Source organism: Mustela erminea, chromosome X (assembly GCF_009829155.1).
Source record: "Mustela erminea isolate mMusErm1 chromosome X, mMusErm1.Pri, whole genome shotgun sequence".
NCBI lineage: Eukaryota > Metazoa > Chordata > Mammalia > Carnivora > Mustelidae > Mustela > Mustela erminea.
This window is the reverse complement of record NC_045635.1, coordinates 38,157,492-38,177,999: the sequence shown is the minus strand read 5'-3', so window position 1 is coordinate 38,177,999 and position 20,508 is coordinate 38,157,492. Positions and strand designations below refer to the sequence as shown.

General features: G+C 41.4%; 1 long non-coding RNA gene across 1 annotated transcript in view; it reads left to right on the top strand.

Moving 5' to 3' along the window:
- The window catches only part of LOC116582422, a 125,173-nt gene extending 108,556 nt beyond the window's left edge, over nt 1-16,617 (top strand). Inside the window, exons 5-6 of the long non-coding RNA XR_004282425.1 lie at nt 12,106-12,395; nt 16,581-16,617. This is a non-coding gene — a long non-coding RNA (uncharacterized LOC116582422). The remainder of the gene's footprint in view (nt 1-12,105; nt 12,396-16,580) is intronic.
- The last annotated feature ends 3,891 nt before the right edge of the window (nt 16,618-20,508 follow it).

Genomic DNA, 20,508 nt, shown 5'->3' with positions numbered 1-20,508 from the left:
CCAAATTATTTGATGGCACAGTCTGTCCCTTCTCCTCTTTCCTCCCCCTTCCCACTGGCCTGTTATAATTTGGAAAATGTCCAGCTTGAGTCATTTCTTTGGGCAAGTAAGCGAGCACGTGGCTTGAAAATTCTGTTCTTAAGTGGGGATGTACTAGAACGACAAAGAGATCTGAGAAGCCCCTCGTTTCCGGCAGAAGCTACTGCTCAGTTTGCTTTCCATGGGCATGGGACTCAGGGTGGGAAAAAGAGAATATAGGAAGTGTCCCCTTTGTACTTAGAAATGAACTTCTTTCCCCCAGAATCTCATTCCTCTCAAAGGAATCCCCTCATCAGATCTGGAACATTGGCAAAGTACTTCACCCCAGGGCATGTGCTCCTTGAAATATTTGAAATCACTAGGAGCGTAGCTTGTCAACTGGTGTGCCACCATTGAAGTCTGTTTTCTACTTCTGTATCTTGGAAGCTCTTCCTTTAATTATTTGTGTCCTGAGCCTCGGATCTGTTCTTTTTTACCCCCGCTCCTGCCATCCACCAAAATGTGTCTTAAAAGCAAGTTGGTGTAGTTACGATGCTGAATATGTTCTCTGTAAAGACAAGAACGTTCTTGGCTGGCTTTCTGAAGCTCCAGGTTTGGGTCTGAATACCTCAGGACAAAGCAGATTGGTGAGGGGTACGTGTTCGGCTCTCTCCCATTGGTCCTAACTTGGAAACGGGGCCAACAACTAGGGAAACTGCCAGTGATTTAGTCAAGTCTGGGTCTTCTTGGGCCAGTTATTACAGGAGCTACTGTTAGGCATCTTGGATTATCGCTGGAGACAGCAATCTGACACTTCCAAGTCTGACTTCTAGCCCGTAGGCTGGCTTTCTGGGCCAGTCACTGCACATCATGTGTTGGTTTCTTGTCCTGGTCGCTGTGCATTGTGGGTGAGCATTCAGTGTTTGTGTACTGTCCAGCCAGTGTCCGTTTTCCATTCAGTCTCTTAGTGGCGAGGTCTGACGTTTTATATCTCTTGGTGTGAATGAAGTTGTCGGATAATTTCCAGATACTCTGCATGCGCTTGGGGAAGTAGTTTTCTTTAAGAGACCCCATAGTGGCGGCTCTGCTGTGTTGCCGAGATCCCTCTTAAGGAGGGGAAGGACTGCCTCCACTAGATTCCCCTTGGGGGTCCAGACTCTCCTGTCTGGGAATTGTTGCACAGGGCAGCCCGACTTGTGACAACTCTGAAGGACCCTTCTGGCTCCAGGGCTTCCATGACACTCTCCTGAGACACTGGCTTGGATGGCTCACCTTTTCTCTCCTCCGAGTTCTGCTTTTCTTTCTTCCCCGAGTGTGTCTGTCAGAGCCGTTCACGATAATCTTCCCGTTTGAGAATCTCCTGTCTCAGTCTGCCTCCCGGGGGATATTACCTATAACAATCCCTCTTTAAATTTTCCTAATTTGAGTGTGCCATCTGTTTCCTGCTGGGACCATGACTGACACAGGATATTACATTTATTATTTATTCTGTTAAATGCAGGTTTATGATTCACAGCAGGACTCTTTGTTATTGTTACTGTTTTTTTTTTTTAACATAAATTCTGGTCTGTTGGATTTACACACACACACACACACACACATACACTCTCTCTCTCTCTCTTTCTCTTTCTCTCTCTCTCTCTCTCCCTTTATAATGCCCAATGTATATATTGAGGATTCAGAACTTAACAGAAGTGAGGTACTGCACAGAAAAGGAACAGAAGTAGCATGTCTTGCTTTGGACTTGCTCGAAGATTATCAGAGGCAGCTGAGTGCCTGATTAGGGTATGGAAATGACAAAACAGCTCATTTGTTGCTATGCTATACACCGTTTGTACTATGCCTGACATAGCTACTCTGCAAGAACAGGCACCTGGAATCTGTGCATTTTGGATTACTGCAGTTTTCACAGATACTGGCCTCTCTTGGTTCTTGAGCCAAGTTCAGCACCCCCAGGATAATATCATCAGAGGTAAGAAAGCAGGCTCAGTACTCAAATGGCAAAGGAAAATATGCCCACATGCTCTGGAAAGTTCTTTTTCTGCAGTTTCTGTGAGATGTAGACTTAGAGCCCAGAGCCTTTTTTTTTTTTTTTAACGATTTTATTTATTTCTGAGAGAGAGAGATCTAGCACATGAGCAGGGAGGAGAGGCAGAAGGAGAAGCAGGCTCCTTGCTAAGCAGGGAGCCAGATGCGGGACTCGATCCCAGTAACCTGGGATCATGACCTGAGCCGAAGGCAGATGCTTAACTAACTGAGCAACCCAGGTGCCCCAGTCCAGAGCATAGGCCCAGGAACCAGACTGCCTCGGTTCAAATCTTAACCTTTACCATTCACCTGCTCTTACTGCCTTGGGCAAGCACTTAACCTCTCTGTGCCTGTTTTCTCATTGTCAGATGAAGAAGACAACGATAATAATCTGATCACAAGTAGTCATGCTTGAATGAACAACTTAATCTAGATGAAGAATTGAAGCTTATGGCTGGCAGGTAGTAAGCATCATATGACTATTTTTCATCTCCTCTTACTTGTTTTCCACCTAGAACTTTAATATTCCTATGTGTTTAGATCTGTTCATATTTTCCTATTTATTTTTTTCTTTAAGGAAAGAAATCACAGAGGAAGAAAAACAGAAAGACTTTCCAACCATAATATCATGATAGCCTTCACCTATGTTTTCCTCTAGCATGTTTCTTTTAAATAATGAAAAATGTGTTATGGCAAAAAAATAAAATAAAGCTTAAAGACAAGAAATATATACTTCATTTCCTCCCAGTATATCAGACCAAGTTTTAATATTCATAACATACAAAGAGTACTATAAATCAAGAAAAAAGACAAAGCACCCAATAGACATATGGACAAAGTATATATGTATGGGCAATTTATAGAAGAAATATGAATAACCCAATTAACATATGAAAAGATAAGTAACCTTACCAGCAATACGAAAGTGCAAATTAAAATTAAGATCCCTTGCCATCTGTTGTTTTGGCAATAATGGCAAATGAGCAAACAAGATTCCTTTATTCTTAACCAGCACCGTCCCCACAACTGGGTTTTGTCCCAACCTACCACTAGCACTTTGGAAGCTGTTCATCTTCTGTCCATGCTAGTGTTTGCTATTAAGTTGAAATGTGGTGTTTTTTTTGGTTATGAATTAATGTTTTCCTATCAACCTTTAAAATTTCAATCTGTAACCCCCCCACCTTTCATTTTCTGCCTTTACTCTCTCCACATCTTTTTGCCGAATTAATTGTTGGCCTGGAAGATGGAACACTGTGATTCTCTTGGGTATTTTCTTCATTTCTTCAACTCTGTCCATTCTGCTACTCAGCCCATATATTCGTATTGCCATAAATCACGTTTTCAATTTCTGAGAGCTGCTTTCATCTTTTTCATAGCACTCAGTTTTGCTTTTCTGAGTTCGTTTTTCTCTTGAATCTCATGAGCTGGGACTGCCATTTGGGACTTTGGATTTTATGATACCCCCTTACCTTTCAGATGAGCCATCCTTTTCTTTCAACCACTTGAACAGGTTTCTCTTACCTGCAATCAAAATAATGTCTGACCAGGACCCTTCTTGAGAACACTCAAGTGGGAGAGATCACATCTAGTTCATTGAATCAACAAAGGCTTTATGTGGCTGTTGGTGACATTTACTTTCATGGATGGCTTAGATATACTACCAAGAATGGGTAAATTGTTTCTGGTTGAAGGAAGAGGAGTAAGAAAAGCAGACCAGTGAAATGAAAAGCTGACCAGTGAAATGTTTAAGAAGCATTATGATTTGGCATGATCCCAGCATAGAGGGCCCAGTGAAAAAGTTGGAAATGTATTCTGGAGACCTTGTATGGAGGGCCTCGATTGCTAGGGAGAAGACTTTGAAACTAGTCTGACATTGAGGAGATGGTCCAAGGGTTTGAATAAAAGCATGGCATAATGGAAGATGTAGTTCAGAAGGATTAATCTGGCGACAGTATGCAGAATGGATTGGAATGGTGACTAGTAGGACAAGTGGAGGAGACTCCTGAATTAACTCAAAGTGTAATGAAGGTTGGAACATATGGAAATGGGAATATTTCACACCCTAGGCAGGATTTGGCTATAGTGGTATTTTTATGTTCTAAGGTTCAAGCAGTAACAGGTAATAGTTATAAAATGCAGACTGGCTGACAAAGTAACTCTCGCTGTGTTAAAAACAAACCCACTCTTTACTCCCCCTTAAAATATTAAATGAACAGTTTCTTCTAATATTCCAACCAGTGACATTGACAACATGTGTGCGATTAGTATTGCATCCTTTGATAAGGTCTTTGGAGAACTCAATCTTTAGAAATGTGTTTCTGAAAACGAATTCCTAATTTTTCCTCTAGAGTCCTCAGCTAAACAGTCTCTCTCTTACTTTTAGCATGTTTCAGAATAATTGTATTGATCTGGCTCCTTGAGTAGTTTCGGGGAAAATCTGCACTCTGAAGCTTTTCTTAACTTCAGAGACCCAGGGGAATGGAGGTTCGCCCCTCCCAGTAAAGCCAATAAGCTCAAGAATGCTGGAGTGAGAACAGGATAAAATAATTCGCTTGGTAATAGCACGTCTAACCAAATTTACTTTCCCTCCTGGGACTACATATCAGTACTGTAAGAGCTGGAGGTGAGGATGGGGACAATACATATATTTTTGGAGGACAGTGGGTTCCATGGTATACTGTCCAGAGCTATCTTCTAGGCCTTCCAGGACTTAAGCGTTTATTCCTTCCACTTCTGGGAGTGCTGTCAGCCCTCTCTGGGAATTGCTCTTGGTTGAAAATACCACCTGGCTGGGGCGCCTGGCTGGTTCAGTCAGTAGAGCGTGAGACTCTTGATCTTCAGGAGGTGAGTTCAAGCCCTGCATTTGCAAAGAGTTTACTTAAAGTGCCTTTCTCAAGGTCACTTTTGGTGGGGAGTTTAATACATCCAGTGGATGGTCTCTTTGGGGGTACAAAGGGCCCAGCTCATCAGCCCAACTTGGCACAACTCTGAAAGACCATCCCAGATTCAGGGCTCCTCATGGAATTGGCTGAGACCTTTTGTAGAGTTTCCTCTTACTGGGTGTATCAAATTAACATAAACTTAAGGGTTTAAAGCAACACAGATTTATTATCTTAGGGCTCTGGAGGTCAGAAGTCTGAAATGTCTCTCTAAGAATATGAATATTCACAAAAATGTTTACAGAATTATGGGAAACCAACAAAAAGAAACAAATAAAAAAGGAATTAAGATGGGAAACATCAATCTTTTACAAAGCTCATTTCTTCTGTATTTTATATGCTCAGTAACAAGATACAAAATGAGACATTTCATTTTCCAGTGTCTTGGTGTCTGTTTTCACTCCAGGGTTTTGGTGAAAACAGTAATTTACATGATAAGATAAAAGCAGTATATAAAAACTTAATAATATTGCAATTTTCCCAGTCCTTTCTATGTATATGATATTAGACAAGGTGCCTCTAAGTAAAAATAAAACAGGAGTAATGAATTGTTATCTATGGAATTTAGTAAAGGCTTAAAAAATTTTTTTTAACGATTTATTAAGTGATCTCTGTATCCAGCATGGGGCTTATACTCATGACTCCAAGACCAAGAGATGCATGCTCTTCTCACAGAGCCAGCCAGGCACCCCTAGGAAAGCCTTTTGTACATGCTTCCCAGAAAATGAGAAGGTGAATGACTGAAGTGACTGTATAATAAATCCTTGTGCAAATTAAGTGCACCTGGCTGGCTCAGTTGGTAGAGTATATGACTGTCGATCTCAGGGTTGTAGGTTCAAGCCCCACATCGGATGTAGAGATCACTTTAAAAAAAAATATCACATGCTTTCAAGCTCCTCCTTTTCAAGATACTTGAAGGAGGACCTAATTAAGTTGTCGACTGCTATGTCATTAAAAATACTTTCCTTTTTTAAAGATTTTGTTTATTTGAGAGAGAGGGCGAGCAAGTGAGTGTACCAGTGGGGGAGGGGCAGAGAAAGAAGGAGAAGCAGACTCCTAGCTGAGCAGGGAGCCCATGTGTGGGGCTCCATGTGGGGCTCAATCTCAGGACCCGGGACTCATGATTTGAACCAAAGGCCGATGCTAAACTGACTGAGCCACCCAGGTGCCCCTAAAAGTGTTTTCTGATGATATAAGCACTGTTGGACTTTCAGCATATAACTTGGATTGGAGTGACTTGGCTAGAATAAATCTATTTGTGTTCATTTACTTAACTAGGTGAACAAGGTGTTTCCATTTAAACAATACAAAGTGACTATAAATTTTTAGGTTCCTAAGTACATTATTTAGTTCATCTCATGTATGGCTCATTTTGTGTATAGGTCTGGCATACTCTTTGGAGGTTGCAGTAAAGAGCCACCCCTGTGCTATACATTTTTGTTGTGTTTTGTTTTTCTTTTCCTTACCAGTTAGACAAGAAGGCATGACTTGGGTTGTCTTTCTCCTACCTCTTGGGCACGGGGCTTCTGGGCACTAATTTTCGAAAAGAAGTGTTAGAGAGTCCTTGTGTAACATTCTTCAGAAGAAAGAACATTAGCTCCATCACTTCAAAATTACTTGGCAAGATGCTTTCAATACATACACAATACACAGATAGTATTTGCTATATCACTAGGGATCTCTAAGGCACCAATAAAAATTTAGTAATGCATATATTTCCTTGATAGATTTTGAGTGTCTGATATTCTAAGCTTCTTCAATTATACATTTTCTAGGAAAGCAGTCTTTTTTTTTTTTTTAAGATTTTATTTATTTATTTGACAGAGGGAGATCACAAGTAGGCAGAGAGGCAGGCAGAGAGAGAGAGGAGGAAGCAGGCTCCCTGCTGAGCAGAGAGCCCGATGCGGGACTCGATCCCAGGACCCTGAGATCATGACCTGAGCTGAAGGCAGCAGCTTAACCCACTGAGCCACCCAGGCACCCTCTAGGGAAGCAGTCTTTAAACCTATTATCCGTAATAACTAAATTCCACTTATCCAAGTTGGGAGTTGGGATTTTCCAAGACTTTACTTATCCTTAACTTATCTCTTTTGTTATACTTAAGACAAATGAGACAGAAATTAAACCATTGTATTCATTGCACTTGTTAGTGTCTTAACACTATTAAAACCAGAAAAAAAAACAGTGAGAAGTGACTTGCTGTTAGATTAAATTTTAATTTTGAGAAAATTTTGCAATCATTGCAAAGAAAATGTTAGTTAAGTTGATGGTGAGCTAGACTGATTTTAAGTGCCCCTGAGAGGCTGAAGAAGAGAGGAGGGAAAAAAATAATCATGCCACATTTGACTCCGGAAAGTAAGCAACTTCATCATACATCAATGCCTAAAATATGAGTGAACATTAGAATTGCAGATGAGTTAGCGGAGGCAAGAACTCTGTCTTCTTTTACATGTTTTTGTTTTGCATTGGGCTAAGGGATTTTTTTTTCCTATTACAAACTAAGAAAGAATTCCCAACTTTAAGCAATGGCATGGACAAGTTGCAATAATGAAATGTATGCTTTATTGAAGATCTTCCTCTTTCTAAATCATATTGGTGGAATCTAATGAAGTTGATTGAGTAGAAGAATAGATGGTATTCATGGCAAATGTATGCTGAATTCCCAAAGCATGATGCTTTGTGTGTAAATATGCTCAGGTTCCAGAGCGATTGGGTTTTACATTCAGATGAGGAGCCAGGTCCTGGTGGATGAAATGATCAGGTCTTGGGATGCTGACCTGTGTGATTTGATTAAGTGCCTCTTGGAGAATGAATAGTCATCTCTAACTTTCTACTTCATGCTTCTCCCAAGTGATGATTCTTTTTATGCTTTTTATTTTATTTTTTTAAATTTTATTTTATAGATTTGTTTACTCATTTGAGAGAAAGAGAGAGATAGAGTAAGTGAGAGCATGAGCGAGGAAGGGGCAGAGGGAGAAGGGGAGAGAGAAACCTTAAGCAGACTCCCCACTAAGCATGAAGCCTGATGTGGGGCTCGGTCCCAGGACCCCGAGATTTCTACTTGAACCCAGTTCCGGAGCTGGCCACTTAAACAACTGAGCCACCCAAGGCACCCCTAAACATTTTATTTTTAAGTAATCTCTATACCCACCGTGGGGTTCGAACTCAAACCTGAGATCAGGAGTTGCATGCTCCACTGACTGAGCCAGTCAGGTGCCCCTGAATCTTCCTTTTTAAACAGAAACTATATGGGGATTTCTACCTTGATTATTATTATTATTGTGTTTTGGGATTTGTTTTCCTCTACCTTTGTTTTGAATGTAAGCATGACGTACCTCCTCTGTCCAGGCAAGAGACCACAGTGGGAGTTAGGTGGAGGCAAATCTGAGAATAGAATTCAGCTCTTTTGAATGTGTGACCTCAGGCAAGTTACTAGGATTTAGAGCTTGGATTTGCAGCTGTATTACCATTTACAAAAGATGTAATGTTCTTACTCACCCCTCATATATCAGCTCTGTAAGTCCTAGAAGAATTCTTGCTTTTTTTTTGTTTTTGTAACACAGTTGTGCACATACCAGGACTTAGGAAATTGAGATATGTATGCCAATAATTAAACCCTAATTACATGGATGAATAAAGCAGCCCAAGGTCAGTGTGGGAAACCTGGCATCTGTCCCTGGTCTCTGGGCACTCAAACTTGAACTGCTTCATGGCAGGACGAACCCACGTGCTGTAGAATCCAGGGTTATCTCTCTCGTGATTTTTACCTTGAGTGAGTCTTGATGGCAATGAGAGATGAAAAAAGGATGGTACCTAATGGCAAGATTAAGGTGAAATTCCACAAAAGTAAAAATGTACTGTGTCTGTATATGTGAGTATTCCCCTGGGCAGTGGGGAGAGAAGAAATGTGAGACCCAATTTTGCATTCAGAAGGAGAACCACTAAGCTGTGAATATGGACCTGGGCAGAAATACCCAGGCACTTGTCTCAAGGTGGTTGTGGCTCTTCTCTTGTGTGAAGACCTTGTATTAACCTCGTTGGGGGAAGTTACCTTACCAGAGGTCACCAAGTTCCATCAAAACCCATGGCCACCACCTTCCATTCAATCAGACCCATAACTGGAGTCCTGCCATAGTATGCTTAGTAAGGGACAAGTTCAGAGACAGAGTGGGGAGGATACAGCTTAAACATTGGTAAAACAGCAAGCTTCCTGCTAACTTGTATCTGCGACAGTCTGGGAAGTCTATACGAGAATGAATTCTCAAATTTCTAGACCAGAGATGGTGAAAGGTAACATTGGCTACATCTACCTATTAATAGATAGTTTTTGCTTCATACAGAAACTCTACAGTCTAGACAGTCCAGACAGATTTGATACCTGAAGTGGCTGGGATGGTTGACCGAGACCTAACATAAGAGTTGCCTCTAAGGTTGAAATGCCAGAAGTAGCCTGAAGGAACTCAAGAAATCAGAAAAATTAGAACTTTGGAGTGATTTTATTGGGTGGGCCCATTTCCCTACTTCTCTTTGCACCATATTTGCCAATAATATGATAATGACCTACTCCCTTCTCAAGGCACTGAGAAGTACATGGCGATGGGTACTTGAATACTCTGTTGGAGTCGCCTTCTTGAGGTTCGCAATGATGGTGGGAGAGGGTCAAGTCAAACTGGGCTTCCTCATTTCACTGGGAAGGATGGAATCTCAGAATGGTAAAGGTCAAGGGGAGACATGTAACTGCTAGAGACAGAATGGGTCCAATTACTGTTAAGGGCAGCAGAACCAGAGTGGCAATTAGGCCGTTTTGTTGTGTAGGGAGCTCTGAGGATGGCTCATTGATTTCTGCATCCCTCAATGAAAAAAGTTACCAGTTCATTGTCACAGTTCAGCTTCCCCAGGACCAAATTCTAAGGCAAGATGTGCATTGTGAAATTTCAGACTGCTGTTGGGGATTAACACCCATGGGAGAGTGGGAAGCAGGATTAGGCAGAGGGAAAGGCTGAATTGTGACATGGTCACAACAGAGGCTACGGCTAATCCTGCAGTAAGCTCTGAAGCTCATTCTGTGGACGTGATTCTGATCTGGAGCAATGTTGCCGGGCCTTTATGCATCTGCAGTGATCAGTTATTTGATATGGGCTGCTCTTCAAAGGGAACATGATCTTTGGCAAGGATGTTCTTTCTTCAGGCCCAGGCAAGGCTTCAAAGAGGGACTCAGTTGAGAACTGTTGGCTGTCAACCCTCAACAACGAGGGGGAATGAGTGCTTTGGTCTTAAAAAGAGGGGGTGAGTTTTTGAGGGGTACCCTAGGGTACCCACAATGCTTACTGAAGTAGTGTAGGAGCTGTAAAATTTTGGGGGTGCGATATCTAGGTCGAGTAAAGAGATCTGACTTGTGTTATCATAATGAGAATCATTGCCTCCTTGGACCCGAGTCAGGTTACAGAAACAGCCCCTTGAATAAACAGGTATTGGGTCCCCTGGAAAGAGGATCCTTGTGACATTGTCCTAAGCATGTGCTACAAATTTGCCTCAAAACCTTCTTCCAGGGGGATGGGGATCCATTTATCAGAGTGTTCATGGACTGGGGAACAGGAAAGAGAGCCTCATTAGGGATTGCCAGTTAGAGGCTCACCTAATCCTGGAATTGTCAGATGTTGCTGTAGTTTATTAAGCTAAGTAAGTAAGTAAACTAAGCTTACTTAGCCGGAAGTTAGATGACGAATGGAGTTTTAGGCTGAGACTATGGTTATTTACCAAGTTCTAGAATAATGGCTGGGAAAGACATACTCAGGATCTGGCAGAATCCCTACTTTGACTCCTGTATTCATAGAGTTGACTACCATTGTAGTAGGCACAGTGAAAACCCCTGTGACTCCCCCCAGCATCCACACCAGGAGAATAAACCCAAAGCAGTATTTACTTTCCCAAGGCAACTGCAAATACTGGTGTCACCATGAAAATTTTTAAAGATGGTGGGAAGGATGATTCCAGTCACATCCTTATCTTAATTTGACTGCCTTAGGCAGAGGCCATGTGAGTCTTGGAGAAGTGTTGTAGAGAATCACACAGTTGATGGGGTGTTGACTGTTTTCATTGATTGCTGCGTATGTGATCTCTTCCCTGCACTAGTCAACATAGTGCTTGGAATCTACCTGGGCAGGAGAAGCTTCTTCCTGACCTCTGGGGAATAAACTCCACTTCTCCTCTTTACTCCTCACACCATCCAGCACTTCAATAGCTTAATTCCGTATGAAATCTCTCTTCTTGAATCACCTTCTGTAGCGTTGCAGGTTGAATTCCCTGGGAATCAAGATAAAAGGCAGATGAGCACCCAGGGTATTTATTGTATGCAGGGAGAGGTTCAAAGCAGGCTTGGGCAGAGGGAGAAGTTGGGTTGCAATGCAATCTTGACTGACTTTCCAGTCAACGTCACATGGAGCTCTGAAGCTGGGGTGTTCCTTCAGAATTGTCCCAAGGTGTGCTGTGAGTGTACAAGTACATCGTATACTCCTGTATTGAGCTGGATGGGTAGCGGGAGGATCTTGGATAGGGGTCTTTTTTTAGCTGAAGCAATCCCCAGATGGGATCTGAAAGCAGAGGGCTGATCTACCATCCATAGTCTCAGTAACTGGGGATGTCCTTTGGTTTTCAGGTGGGATGTGGATTATACCCAAATCACAACCTGCATTAGAAGTGAGCAGTGGAAGGAAGGAAGGTGTTAGGATGAAGGAGACAGCACAGATGGTGATGTGATGCTCCATTGTATGGTCAGCTACTCTTGGCTGGCTGGAAGAGACTTGGACAGCTTCCGCACTGGCCAGTCCCATGGTAGAAAGGGTATTTCTTCACTCCAGTGGTCAGTCTCTGTATTTGTCTTCTGTGCAAGCTCATATTATGCTTAGCCAGACAATAAAAAGAGCAGCATTTATGCCCACACTTGTTAGACATTTACTGTAAGCTGTATGATTGCATTAAGTGTTCTCTATGTTATGGGAACTATTTCAGAGGGAAAGCTTCCAAAACAGCTAGATTATGGCTACAACGAACGTCTCCTTTGCAATTGCACTTGTCAAAACAGCCTGTCCCACATTCTCTCTCCCCGACCCTCACTCCTTAGCTTTGTCTGGGAAGAAATGAGAGCTAATGAGAGAGAGAGAACGAGCAGCGAAATGGAGTTCAGAAAAACCGCTGAAGAGATGCCTGGAAGACTTCATGAAAGCAAGCTTGACCATTTTGCACCCTTTCTTAAAAATGCATGGAGATGATCCAATTAGTTGGAGAGCCGAATTTTTCTCCCCCCGCACGTGTAAGAAGATGAACAGTAAGAAAACACTAGTTGGTGACTTTGCAGCTGAATGTCAAGCAGATTCCTCGAAAAGAAGGAGATAATATTATGGATGATGGGAGGTAAGGGCGTGGGGAATTTATCAGGAACGTTGAGACAGATTTCAATGATGCAGTGAGGGAAATTTACGAACAAGTGACTGGTAGAAAGAAAAACTCAGAGTGAAGAATGGTATCACATTTGCTGGTGCCCGAGCTGGCAGGGGAATGGAGGAAGAAAAATAGCACATGTGTGGAGTCTGTGTGAGACACAGTTCCTCAGAACAGGAGTGCGGGTTGAAGCCAGCTGCCCCTGGGACATTATTCCAGGGGCTCTCGTAGGAAAGTCCCTCCCACCCTCTCTCTCTGCCGCCCTGCCAGGTACCTTTGAAATTTTCTCTTAGAAATGACTTTGTTGTGCATTGTTTTTCTTATAATTGTGTTTTGAAGCCTACAGCATCTGGCATGAGCCTGCATGTTTGGCTGTATTCTGTTAACACTTTCTGATTATTTGGAAAATGTGAATCCTCTCACGAGTGGAAACGTGACAACTCATGTTTCCTGGGGAGTACCCACATGTGATATATTCCTTCCTTAGCTCTTTGAGAGCGTGGGGCACGCACCTGAGATGATGGACAGTTAGAGGAAAGGTGGGGAAAAGAGAGGAAAAGCCCATCAATGGTCCCGAAAGATCCGCATTTGCTGTTTTGCAATGCACCTTCAGGCCATGGGAAGATGGTGTGATGGAGTCAGTGCCCTGAATTCAAATCCCAGCCTGAACTTAACTTGTACAATTGTGGCAGTATTGATAACCGTAAAGAAGAAGTTAAAAGTTATAATATTGGGGTGCCTGGGTGGCTCAGTGGATTAAAGCCTCTGCATTCAGCTTGGGTCATGATCCCAGGGTCCTGGGATCGAGCCCCGCATGGGGCTCTCTGCTCAGCGGGGAGCCTGCTTCCTCTCTCTGCCTGCCTCTCTGCCTACTTGTGATCTCTGTCTGTCAAAGAAATAAATAAATAAAATCTTCAAAAAAAAGTTATAACCATTTAACTATAAATCATGAGTTAAAAGATATTTCAAGTAGAAAATATCTTTCCCTCAATTGTGCCACACTCATGGGGCAACAGCTTTCATTGTTCCGGGTCCCTTCCAATATTTGTTCTCATGTACCTTTTAAAAAATTTTGTAGATATAGATTATTTTATATTCTGATTTTTTCACATAAAGATAATTTTTACATATTATTACATAGTCTTAATAAATATAAGTGTTACGGATTTCTGTGGCAAGTTTTACTCAGTTGTATTCTTTTTTTTTAAGATTTTATTTGTTGGGGCACCTGGGTGGCTTAGTGGGTTAAACTTCTGCCTTCAACTCAGGTCATGATCTCAGGGTCCTGGGATTGAGCAGAGAGCCTGCTTCCCCTTCTCTCTCTGCCTGCTGCTGTGCCTAGAGAGTGAGCACAAGCAGGGAAAGGAGCAAGAGGGAGAGGGACAAGCAAGACTCGCTGCTGAGTGTGGAGCTGGATACAGACAGGGCTTGATCCCATGACCCTGAGATATTGAGCTGAGCTGAAATCAAGAGTCATATGCTGAACTGCCTGAGCCACCCAGGCACCCATACTCAATTGTATTTCTGTAGGACAGTTTGCTGGTTTGTAATTCTTGCACTACAGAGCAGTCTCAAATTTGAGGACGACTGCTACTGTTCAGAGGGTTGTGAATGTTTAGACAGCTTTTGAGATATTGCTAGATTGCTTTCCAAAATGTTTACAGCAGTTTAAAATGCACTAAACATTTACACCTCACTTGCCAGCCTTGGGTGTCAACATTTTAAGTGGTTCTATTATTTTCATGGTATAAAGTGTGACTTTACTGTTTACCATGTATTTCTTAGAGGATTGGCAAGGTTGAATGGGTTCCCCTCCACCAAGTTTGAACTTTTCTCAAAATAAAAAGTGAAAACAATATGTTGAACAAATTTATGATTCGTTCTAGGGAGAGTACCAAGATTTCTGTATACCTTTATCCTCATGCCCCAGCTGGAAACCTCTTACCACTTTGTTTTTTATCATTTTCTCTTCCTTCCTTCCTCCCTCCCCCACCTCCTTTCTTTCTTTCTTTCTTTCTTTCTTTCTTTCCTTCCTTCTTTCTTTTTCTGAATTTATTTGTTTGAGAGAGAGAGACGGAGTACTAGCCGGAGAGGGGGAGGGTGGAGGCAGAGGGAGACGCAGGCTTCCCACTGAGCAGGGAGCCCCGTGCAGGGCTCCATCCCAGGACTCTGGGATCATGACCTGAGCTGAAGGCAGACCCTTAACCAACTTGGCCACCCAGGCACCCCTCTCTGACTCTGTTTCTAAGTGTAATTATTCCTGAACCATTTGAGAGCATGCTGAATACATTGTACTCCTTTCCCCATTAACAATATTGTATTATATTTCCCGATTTTGATAATTACACCATCGTTATGCAAAAAAGTTCTTATTCTTAGGAAATACATTTAAGTTTTACCTAATCTCCAATTCATATTCCAGTTTTACAAATTATTTCAGTAATAACTTGGAGAATAAAATTTCTTTTCTGCCCAGGAACCCATCCATGGTTCTCAATGCTCTTAGCGTTATATTTCTTTTGGAACATTTCTCAGCATTACTTGTCTTTCATGACACTGGCATTTTCAAAGTACAGGGCAATTATTCTTCAGAATATCCAGCAGTGATTAGGTAAAAGTTTAACAGATGTCTGTCTGGAAAAGTCATGCTGTGTAGCATTTGCCGATTTCCATGGTGTCAATACTCCTATTGTGGCTGACGTCAAGCTACCGACATGATGTTGCTGAATGTGCCACTGGAAAGAACTGTGCACGGTCAGCTCTCATATGCGCTGTATGCATGAGCCAGCACATCCCTGAATGTCCCTCAGCTTGGGTTTGGTACTTGTTTTCTCACGAGTAGAGCAGGTTATGCATTTCTGTCAGGAGTGCTAAGGAAGTAAAAACTACATTCTTCTCATGTCAGGAGGCATGTGATGTAGATACAACCTACCTGTACTTACTTATCTTAGAGTAAGAAAAAATTTTGTGTCCATCTGTGTTTATCTCTGTGTGTGTACACATATACACACACATACGCCTGTGTGTATGTATATATACATATAATGTAATTACATGTAAATTATTCAAATTACATATGTAAACATATGTAATTATATGTATATATACACACATATAATGTAATTTCATCTCTTCCTCAATATATGAAATAAATGGAAGTGAGGATAAAGGGATATTCTGGTTGAAGCAGAGGAAGTCCATTTCCCAGAGTCCCATTTTCCCCATGTTGTGGTTCTGAGAGGGCTCTGAGTTGAACAGTTAGAGAATCACTATCTTAAATTGAGGATGTGGGTTTATTTTCAAAGGGTGTGGCATTCTGATTACTCCTGAAGGTTGTGAGGTGTTAGTAGGAAGGATTGGCTCGCTAATTAATATCATGCCTGTTTAGTGTGCCAACCTAAATGTACCAGCAGGACACATTTTTATCTTTCTTTATTTAACATATGTATTTATATATATTAATATATATTTGAATATATATAAATTTATAATATATAAAATATGTATTTAATATATAAACATGTGCATTTATTTAATATGCATATGTAATGTGCATTTATTTAATATACATATGTAAAATAAGCTCTACCCCCAACGTGGGCTCAAACTCATGACCCTAAGATCAAGAAATGCATGCTCTACTGACTGGAAGCCCAATGTGGGACTTGAACTCCCAACCTTGAGATCAAAGACCTGAGCTGAGATCTAGAGTTGGACACTCAAGTGAATGAGCCACCCAGGCACCCCAAACATATAATTAAAGAGATTTGCATATCAGAGTTTAGTTTTCTTGATTCAATCTCATTTTTATTTCTTCAATACTGATAGACTTAGTTTAGCTGAGTGACAATAAATGTCACATAATTTGCCAGCATCTGTCACCTGTGAAAGGAGGAGGTTGTGATACTCCTCGATCCCTGGGAAAGAACATTAAAATTCCAGATCAGACCATTCCCAAGGAGAGAGAGACTAACTTAGGTCACCAAAAAAAACAAACAACCTCCCCAAATCCCCCCAAAACCCTGCAAGACTGTCACCCCATGCACTCTTGGCCTCTTCTTCCTCAAGTTGGAAATCTTTTTTGTAATGAATCTTTATTTAGCACCAGGTTTACTTATTTATTTATTTATTTAAAGATTTTATTGATTTATTTGACAGAAAGAGAGAGCAGCAGAGGGAGAAGCAGACTCCCCACTGAGCAGGGAGCCCGATGTGGAACTCAGTCCCAGGATTCTGGGATCATGATCTGAGCCAAAGGCAGATGCTTAACCTACTGAGCCACCCAGGTGCCCATACCAGGTATGTTTATAAACATGGTCTTATTTTTATTTTTCTTAAGTAAGCTGTACACTCGACGTGGAGCTTGAACTCACAATCCCTAGATTAAGAGTCACCTGCTCTACTGCGTAAGCCAGTCAGGTGCCACCTCAAGTTGGAAAGTTTGATCTAAGTGGGCTTGGACCAGGTGATGGCACTTCTTTAGCACTTACTTGTGGAAATCTGTCCTTCCCCCAGATCCACACATGGTACCCTCTTCAGGTACCCATGATTCCTCCTGTGTTTTCGAGACTTTAATGAAAAAAACAGCAAATGGGCAAAAACTAATGATTGTATGAAATATCCCATTTTGGGGGTTGCTCAGTTTATGGATGCTGAAATATTAGGTGTAATGCAGTGATTACATCTTTTAAAAATTATATTACATTTTACTCTAATAATAATCACATATTTTTACTTCAGTGGACTGATAGAATTTCAATATTAGAAATCTCATAAACTAGACTTTCCTTTCAGGTTATAGATTATTTATTTATTTATAAACAAATACTGAGGTGTTAATGATAAACCTGAACAAACAACATGCCTTTTTAATATTATGGGTGTTATTCAGGGATGCCAGAAGTGACGTTGATGTGGGTGTTTGTTCAGCCTTTCAGAGGTTGAGATAGAAACAGAATATGAAATTTTGTCTCAATTCCAAGGTGAAAGCCAACTTTCAACTGTTCCTAGTAGTCTGCCACTGCTCCAGCCTTTCAGAAAGGTTCTGAAATTATTTTTGAAATGCACTTTGGCTGAGAATTCTCCCAAGACCCTTAGCAGAAGCAAAGCCCCTCTGGTACCCAATCACAGTGCTGCTGTGCTAGGCTTCATCTCCCCTTGTTGCTATTGACACAAATTCATCTCCCCTTCCCTGCTGGGAGAACATTCACATTTCCTAGTGCCTCCTATTTGCTCCGTATTTTAGGTGTGTTCATCACACAGTCACTATTTTTTTTTAAGATTTTATTTTCAAGTAGTCTTTACACCCAGTGTGGGGCTTGAACTTAAAACCCTGAGATCAGGAGTTACACACTCCACTGATTGAGCGAGCCAGGCACCCCATACATTCCCTTTTTATTTTTACTTATTTTAAAAGATTTATTTATTTATTTATTAGAGAGAGAGAGAGAGAAAGAGAGGCGCGTGGGGGCAGAATGAGAGAGAGAGAAGCAGACTCTGACGTGGGGCTTGATATCATGACCCTGAGATCATGACCTGGGCTGAAATCAAGAGTCGGATGTCTTACTGACTGAGCCACCCAAAAGCCCCCATACATTCACTATTTAAATGGAGCCCCAAAAGTAAAGAAGCTACCATGAGAACCAAGGAAGGCGTTAGATAAGTTTGACAACTCTTCTGGGTCCCATTTTGGAAGAATGGGTAGCTTGAGGTACAAATAGAACCTCTGGAAACCCTGGCTGTTAACGCTTTTCACATAGTTCTTCAAAGTACCTTGGGGTCATCAAAGAAAACAAAAGTGAAAAGCAAGATGAAGAGCTACAACAATCCTGTACTCTCTGTGAAGGCAGAGGCCCTGCTTTTGGTTTCTTTTATGATTTAGCGCTGGACACGCTAGTATTAGATAATTACATGCAAAGTGAAGCTTGAATCCAGCAATCCAGTCCCTTGGGTATAGCCAAAGATCTATTCTGGTCTGCATAGAACTAAGGAAAGGAAGCCCCATGCTTTTCATGTTTTCTCTCTTCCATGTCCCCTTACTGTGATCTTTTGGTGACTCATCATTAATTCTTCCAACAAATATGTATTGTCTTCTCTGTGGCACTGACCATACTGATGAACAAGATCAATGTTATCCTTGCTTCAGGATCTAGATAATAGATCAAGTCCTGGTCAACCTAACTTTGGCCTAGATCGTGTGGCCTCTGCTATGTGCAGAGGGCAAATCCAATGCTCTGTTAGATTTTTCAGGAAATGGTATTGCTCATGTGCTTGCAAATCCTCTTAATGTTTTGTCAAAGAATCTGAGTTCCTTGGGATATATAACCCGAGATTAAGGTTCTCTTCACTTAAAATACATCTAAGTAAGATTATGAAATAATCAGACTAATTTCAGTCTATAGAAAACAAAGCAGTTCTAGGGGAATTATTTCTCGGGGTGTTCCACTTCTTTCCCTGGCACCATACATTCAGTACAAACCCAGGAAAAAAAAAATTTCACCAATAGCTCCAGGCAGAGACCAAACGGGTTATTAAAGATTTTTACATCTTTCCAGGTCTGTAATTCTGTGGTCTTTTTCAGACTAGTGTGTTACAGGCAGATTGATCATGCATGCAAAAGGATGTGTCTGCAAAAATAGGTCACTGGGTTGTCTTTGCTGTAGCCATTAGAAACACCTACAGAATTCTGTAGATAAAATGTAATTCTCTTCTCATATGAATATTTGTCTCCTTTGTTCCTTAGATGATTTCTAGTGAAAATCCATTTTCAGTGAACTCTTTAAGTTTTTGAGGTCAAGATGCACATTGGAGGGGACTATTTTTGAAAAGAGCTAATTTGAATTAGTCAGGTCCCTGACAGGAAACAGATGATGCTTTTGAACTGGATGATTTAAGGAGAACTTAATAAGGGCACTATTTATAAAGATGTGGGCATGATATAGGGAAACCATAAAAGGTACTTCAGGAACCAAAGACTTTAGTGCTGATACCTGTAAGGATGTTATTATTGCTTGGCCTTAAGGGAGATGAGAAAATACTTACTGGGACCCCAAAAGTGAGCGTTTTTTAGAGATGGTTGCTTTTGAGTGAGAAAGCCATTTATCTGGAGGCAAATTGGCAGGGAGGGACATACGGAAATACATACCCTGGCCTCATTTAATTTTCTCTCCGATCTTTTGGCAAGGGTCTTCATGAGCCAAACCCATTGGACAGTGAAGGACAAGGAAGACATTGATAGAGTTCATACAGATCAGGCTCTCAAAGTGGAGAGCAGGATGGAGAAGAGATTTGGAGGGACGGATAGAAGATATCCTGGGGGGCGCCTGGATGGCTCAGTGGATTGAGCCTCTGCCTTCAGCTCCGGTCATGATCTCAGGGTCCCGGGATCGAGCCCCACTTTGGAAATCTCTGCTCAGCGGGCAGCCTGCTTCCCCCCATCTCTGCCTGCCTCTGACTACTTGTGATCTCCCTTTCTCTCCTGCTCTCTCTCTGTCAAATAAATAAAATCTTTAAAAAAGAAAAGAAGATATCCTGATGCACCTTCCGTATTAGTTAGAAACCCTTCAATGTAGGGTGTAGCTCAAGGAGATTGCAAAGTCATCTATTTGCTTAAGCCATACCTCCAACTTTGTAGATTTAGGTATGCCTCTACTGAGCGCGCTGTTTAGCATGAGGCTCTAGATGGCATGAATAAAATGGACAAAAATTCCTATGAGTATTGAGCCTATATCTTATTGGCGGCCATTTCTGTTAGGTGTTGTTGAGTTGCAAGAGAAGGTCTATCAAGTCAGAAATTTAAAAGCGATTGCTTATAAGAAATCCCTCTCAATTATAAATCTGTCAGGCAATTACTCTTTGAGTTCTGTATTATACCTCTCTTCTTTCTCTTCACTTTCTCTCAATATCTCTGTCTCTCTCCCCATACCTCTTGTCTATCAGGGAGGAAAAAAATCTCTTCTCTAGTCTATTTCAAGTGGGCTTCATTTTAAGGCTCTTACTTTCTACTTACCCATATTTTCGATTTACATGTACCTTTGTATCTATAGTTTCCTATAATTTTTTAAAAAGATTTATTCAATTATTTATT